The sequence below is a fragment of the Belonocnema kinseyi genome, chromosome 5 (genome assembly GCF_010883055.1).
Source record: "Belonocnema kinseyi isolate 2016_QV_RU_SX_M_011 chromosome 5, B_treatae_v1, whole genome shotgun sequence".
NCBI classification, from domain to species: Eukaryota; Metazoa; Arthropoda; class Insecta; order Hymenoptera; family Cynipidae; genus Belonocnema; species Belonocnema kinseyi.
The window spans coordinates 35,702,558-35,709,896 of NC_046661.1; the positions used below are offsets into that span (position 1 = coordinate 35,702,558).

The window sequence follows — 7,339 nt, forward strand, 5'->3', positions numbered from 1 at the left end:
TAATTATGTTATATTATAATAGTCTTCTTTAAATCTTGATCCGCATTTGAAAGAAATTAAAGAAATTGGTAATTTTGGAATTCATTTCGTTTGGATAAAAACTCAATTATTTGATTGAAAAATTAATTATTTTGTTGAAAATGTAACTAATTTGTGAAAAAGTCCTCTTTTTTATCAAAAGTTTAACTACTTTGTTAAAATTTTTATTTCTTTCATTTGAAAGATCATCTCTTTCGTTGAAAATATATTTTTGAAACTGACATTTAATCTATACCATTTTTGGTTAAAAAATCATATATTTGGTTAACAATTCGTCTTTCTTTGTAGAAATTAAATTGCTTTATGGAAAATTTATACTTTTTGATCAAAAATTACATTTTTCGTTTGAATTATCAAAATTATGAATTATCATAATTTTTGGGTGGAAAATTCGATTATTCACTCAAAGTTGAACTCCTTAGTAAAAAATTAATTTTTTCTTATTAAAGTTTAATATTATAGTTGAAAATTCAACTATTTGCCTATAAATTAAGTTAAAAATTCAGCTTTTTTAGAGATAATACTCTTTTTGACTTTAAAATTTTTAAATTTATTAAAATTAAATTGACCTTTTTTAGTAGAAATTTAATCTTTTTGGTTAAAAACGTATCATTTTTGGTTAAAAATGCAATTGTTTGGTTAAAATATGAACTGTACATCTTCTTGGGTTTAAAAGTCGATTATTTCACTAGGAGTTAAACTACTTTGTAAAAAACAATACGTTTTTTTCTTTAACAAGGTTTTATAATTATGGTTGAAACTTTAACTATTTGGTTGAAAGTTTAACTCTTTGATTGAAAACTCATATTTTTCGCTTAAGAAATTCAACTTTTTGTAGATAATTCATCTTTTTGACTTTAAAATTAAATAATTTCGTTGAAAATTCATGTATTTTGTTTAAAATTTGTCTGTTTTGTAGATCATTTATTTTCTTGGTCAAAAATTCACCTTTTCCCTTGAAAATTTAACAATTTTGTTGAAAATTCGTTTTTTTCCTTTTTCAATTCAATTTTTTATCACAGCTTTCAATCCAGAAGTTTACTTTTTAACAAATTAAATTATTTTTCTATCAAATAATTGGTGTTTTAACTAATACAATGTACAGGATAAAGTTTCAGCCAATAACATGAATTTTCGACCAAGAAAATTAATGATCTACAAAAAAAGACAAATTTCAAACAAAATAATAAATATTATATTTATTATAATGCTTCAATTATATTCTAACCTAGACTCGAAAGAATTGTTTATAAATTAGTACACGTTCAAACAACTTTCAAGCTAATAATAAATTAATGACGTGTAGATATATGTACTTCATGTAAAAAAAATCCTTTTCATCACGAAGTTAATACAAATAAAAAGGTATCGTTATAACTATATTAAATTCAGTTGCTTTTTCCGTGAACATTTTTTTTCATTTTTAGAAAATTACACTGTTAGAGTTTAGATGTAGGACTTTAATGAGAATTTAAATTTAAATATAATTTCAATTTCGTTTTTTACCTATGCAATACTCGTAATTAATCAATTATTTTACAATAATGAAAGTTTAATTTTTCATACAATTGCTCTTTATTCATAAAATATTTCTAGATCATATCTCTTTACTTTTTGACCACTAATTATTGATTAGTGTTAATGTTATTATTGTAGTCATCACTAATAAAAGCTTACCCATGTTGCTTTATTTTTTTCTCTAAATTTTGCCTATTCATCTTGCCTTAATTTGTAAAATTTTAAATAATAATTGCAGAACGACCGTCAAGCACACGCTCACAGTCCACAAGCCACACGGAGAGGTCATATACTTATGTCAGATCAGACAAATCACAGCCATCGAAACATTCGCAAGTTCCACATCGACGTAACTTACATTAATTTGCATAATGTAAAAAACTCCGGACGTAAACTACGTGGTAAATTACTGTAAAAATTCAAGTAAATTACCTGGAGTAAATTACGTCCCCAACCCTGATCCTTTGAAAATACTACGATGGATAGGCGGAGGGACATCCGACAGAAACATTATTTTAACGTAATCTTACATCTGTTACATTATTTTACATAATGTTACATATATTTCCATATATGGGTAGATACTTAGCGCGTTATGGCAGAAAATTCCTACTCATAAATTCCATATAAGAACCACGTTGAATCCTATTTGCTATTTCCTATTTGCACATCCATATAGAAAGCTTGTCAAATTATTTTTGCAATTCCAAATAAAATACGTCTTAAGTGGATCCATATAGTAGAAGTAGGTAATTAGCGCGTCATTAGAAAATTCCTACTTATAAAATCCTAATAGAAATCACTTCAAATTCTGTTTGCAATTTTATATAAATTACATGTCAGGAGAAACCATAAAGAAGTAGGGAATTATCACAATGTTAAAAAAATCGTTTTTGTGCATCTATATAGACACCACTTCAAATCTTCTTTACAATTCCATATAGATTACACGTTAGGAATATCCATATAAATCCATGTAGATGCTTCGGGACTTAGTGTATCGGCAGAAAAATCCTGTATGGATATCCATATAAATACTTATTACAAAGGAGACACTTTTGGAATACCACTTAGAAACCATTTGAAATTCTAATATGAAATCCATATAGAATACATCACAAGAAAATCCATATAGATTGCTGTAGATTTTCTATGTGAACAATTTTCTCTAAGTAGCACTACCAATAGAAACTATTAGAAACAATTAGACACTTATAGAAGTTCTATAGGCGTCTATGAGACATTTAATGGAGAGTGGCAGCCCTGAACTGTCTTCAATAGGGTTCTCGAGTGTGTTCAGGCTCTACCAACTGCTATGGACGATCTTGCAGAAGCATAGAAACTAAAAAAAGCTGTGTCACCGCTTGATGGCGCTGTAACTTGGTCCCTCCCCGCATTTGACGTCTCTCATAGTGGTTGCGTTAGTTTGCCTTCCTCTATAGTAAATTTTATCGCTGTCACACTCCGTCGCACTTCCTCAATAACCAACCATACTTACACAGCAAATGACAGCGTGACAAATCAAACGCCGGTGAACGTGACGAAAAAATACGGACCACAATATATATTTTATTTAGGGTATTCTAATTTGTAATTCTAATTATATGATATTAAATTATTATTGATTACTATTTACTTGGTTGATGTAATTCTTTTAAACACAAATTTGAACGAATATCTCACGTTCATATTTTAAAAATAAACAAACTTTTTAAATCTTATTTTTGTTACTTCGTTTAACTTCTTGTAAAATTATACTTCAAAAAGAAACCAATGCGAAAATCAAATAAAAATATATAAAGAATAATTCTTTTGACTTCATGAATATTTTTATTTGATTTTTACATTGTCTTCTTTACTTTGATTTAATTTTTAATTCAATTATCTAGAAGTAATCCGGATATTATCTGGACGCCATCTTTTATCTCATGTTAATATTCTGTGTCACCGTCTGATGGCGCCCTTGCTTCTTCATATTTTACCGTTGAGTTGGTAGAGCCTGACTGTGTTTAACACAGCCTGTCTTAAACAACCCTTTGACAACGCTTTGTCTCAGTACTCTCAACGAGTGCCCTGAAATCTTCTACGCATGCGTCGCGCTTGATCTCTGATTCGTTGCTGTTCGCACACAATTTGAAATGTTAAAAAGTAACATTTTTATTGTTTATCATAAATAATGCCATTTTAACTTATATAAATGATTATTAGACCTATATTAATGAATCTTGATAAAAATAAAAATTTGTTGAGTGCCGATATTTCTTTCTGTCGGTAATTATGGTTGTTTTTTGTATTAATTAATATAATTCTATTGAAAAACAAGATTGCCAATTCATTTAAATATTTTAATAAAATTTATATAACAAAATTTTCGAATAATGAAAAATATGCAAGAAAAATACAAGTGAGTACCAAAGAATATTTTTTATTTACACAGTATGCACTTAATAAATTTTTACTTTTATCTAGATTCATTAATATCAGTCTAATAAGCATATAGTTAAGTTAAAATGACATTATTCATGATAAACAATAAAAATGTTATTTTTTAGCATTTCAAATTGCGCGCGAACATTAAAGAATCCGAGACCGAGCACAACGCATGCGCAGAAGAGTTCGGGCACTCCTTACGAGCTCTTCAATACAGCGTGGAGCCAAGGGAAATACGCATGCATGGTCTCTGTAGCGTCTAGAGCCCTATTAAGAAGAGAGACTGGCCATTGGGTGAAAAAATGGCTGACGCTTAGAGTGTGTAAGCAACTTTTGAAAGTATAAATAATAAAATAATTATTGAAAAATAATGAATCATCATACCATTTATTAATAAATAAATCATTTAATAAACTTAATGAAAAATTTTCCCTCAAGAAACACATGTTTTTATATGGTACTCTTTATGTATTTTCTATGTTTTGCAATTTTTGAGCTCATGCAACATTATAAATTAATTTAAGGGCATATGATACTTTGATAATTATCGATTTTACCAGTGCAAGATTCCCTCGGATTTTTTCCTACAATAATAAATATTTTCTCTTAAAAATTAGTAAATGATAGCGAACGTGCTAAGTGACGTCCCGGAACTCTTCTTTTCTGGAATAATTATAAAAATTTTATTTTGCTAAGTTCGATTAATGTGTGTGTTTTCAAGGTTATATGTGGTTCAAATCTACCCAGCATATTCACTGTCAAACTCCACAATATTTTGGATCGAAAACTTAGAACAAGCAGATAAACATAGTAACTAATGACCCTGAACTAACCTTCTTTGTAGGCAATTGAAAAGGTTTATTTGTAAAATAACTTTAAATTCGCGATTCTAACCTCAAGATAGTGCAAACGCATACTATTTTTATTTAGCAGAATAAAATTTTGTTGTTATTATCCCTCAAAAAAGAGATCGGGGATGTCCCTTATACTATTTTATAGCAACTTTGAATTCAGTTGGTAAAAATATTAATTTTTGTGGATAAAAACCCGGAGGAACTAAACCCGATGTGTGGTAAATCGGGTCCAGTTCCCTTAGGTTTTTGTCCACAAAAATCAAAATGTTCAAAAACTGAATTCTTAGATGCTGATGGTTTAACGGAAATTATTTTGTACAAAACATCTTTACGATGTGAATTTTTTTTATATTAAAAAACAAATTATTTTTAACTTTCACCTTGAAATTGTTATTCTGAAATTGAATTTGCTCAATTAAAAAAAGACTTTTATATCAGAAATATTTATAAGCTTAATTTTCAGAGATAAAATTTTAAAATCACTTTTAAAATGTTTTTTGTGATTTATCGTCACAATTTCATCTCTTAAATGTAATTTAAACAATTTAATTTGTGCATATCTATTGTGATTCGATTTTTAAACTATTTAAGTATTCAATACCATGTTTTTCCCACGTACGCGCTCATTGGTGCGGCCATTTTTTCACCCTGACTCAAATGCGCCAATAACAATGTCGGCACGTGATGGCCAGTCTTTATTCTTGCTTGTTGGTCAATCAACAACCAGCAGATTAGAAATCCGTTGACACATCGATTTTCTGAATTCGGAAAATGTTCCTAATTGCGGGAAGTTTTTAATTTAAAATTTAATTAAAAAGATAAAATCATTCTTTGTAATGATAAAAGCAAAGTATTTGGAATAAATTTGCATTTATTGTTGTCAAAAAATAATTTACAAAATAATTAAGAACTGGCATTGCTGTATATTGTATATAGCAGACGTAATCGCCAAATCGGTTTGAGAGGTTTGGGCACGTAGTTCAAGTCATTCCAGTAATATATATTCAAAATTTCTGAAGTAACATTGCCAAAGCAATAAGTGCATAACCTCAAAAGTAACCTTCATATTCACATTCACATAATAGATATATCTTTTTGTCTACCTCAAAAAAAATACTCAGTCCTACCGAAAAGAATCTTTGAGTATATACTAAAAATTCTTTAGGTCAAAGAATCTCAAAGAAATTCTCCGCAGGTACTAAGGTAGATATTTATAAAGGTCCAGGAAGCTCGTTTAAATGGTCTAAAGGCTTTAAAATATCCTTTCCGAAATTCAGATAAGAATTCGATCATAAATAACAAGCAGAGAGGCTATCTCAATAGAGTAGCCGACACTCAAGGGTCCTTTGTTAAGCTTTCGGATTAAGATTTAGAAGTAGATTTTTTTTAATTTCTTAGTTAACAGCCTAAAACATAATAATTCGGAATCTATGGGTTTCGATGACTACAGATATCTAACTTTTGTTTTTTAATGCTTAAAATTGGAATTAATAGAACGTTTCTCGTAAATGGAATTAGGTACGCCAAAAAAGACAACATTTTTGAATTCAACTAGAAAATTGTATATCAGTATATAAGTTACAATTATAAATAAGTATAATGAGAAAATTCATCAATTAAAAAAAAGTGTTAATAATTTGAAGAGATATTTAAAAAGGGAGAGCGGATTAGCCACGACCAACTACTGTAAATAATTCTGCCCGCCCGGCACGTGACGAATACAAAAGGAACATTATATTACCGTCGCACCACTCTTAAAACGACCACTATAAGGATCTTGAAAAGGACCCAAATCTCTCAAACTATGTCGGAGACTATTTTGTTTCAGATCGACTTTGTTTATAGACTCAAATGGGCCAAGCTATTTCGCTAAAGAAAACTCAAAGATTTCTTTCGGTAGGGAGTACTTGATAGAAGTTATAACTTTAAAGAAAAACAACTTAGTATTTGTTTTTAAACACTCTTCGTAAAATTTGAACTATACTAAAGACCTATAATACATATTTCTCAAAACAAACCTCCTGTTATTCGTCCAAATATTCTATATCATTTTTTTGCTGAAAATTATTTTCACGTGGTTCACTTAGATTCTCAGCATTCCCCACAGTGAGAAAATTTTCTATGTCAATATTTTAGAAGCAGTTATGATCATACGCTTCATGCACGTTGGGTATTTCCACGAAGGAAGAATAAGGAGACCTAACTCCGTTCCCCCACTTGTCAATAGAAACATTACCGTAAGTGATAGGCACATTACAGGAAGATCTTAGATTTGAGTGCGCAGTTGTCCTCTTCCTATACATGGGAAAGTGTGCGAGTGAGAAAATTTTTTCAAATTGACGTAAGTTGAGAGGTTCTGTTTGTTTGTTTTGATGCAAGTGTCAGAAATGTGTTCTAAGCTATGAGATGTCAAGTTCCGGGTTGTGGACGCAGTTACATGCCGAAGAAGGCAAATACACTTCGTTTTTTTAAAACCTTCGCTGTAAGTACAATAAACG

At 29.5% G+C, this 7,339-nt stretch overlaps 1 protein-coding gene across 2 annotated transcripts in view; it reads right to left on the reverse strand.

Annotated features, from left to right (window-relative positions):
- LOC117173177 overlaps positions 1-1,824 on the reverse strand; it is a 19,526-nt gene extending 17,702 nt beyond the window's left edge. The window contains exon 1 of one of the 2 annotated variants that reach the window (XM_033361595.1): positions 1,717-1,824. The gene's annotated coding sequence lies outside the window, so the exon portion shown is untranslated. The remainder of the gene's footprint in view (positions 1-1,716) is intronic. The other variant, XM_033361594.1, reaches the window with a different exon arrangement.
- Positions 1,825-7,339: the final 5,515 nt, after the last annotated feature.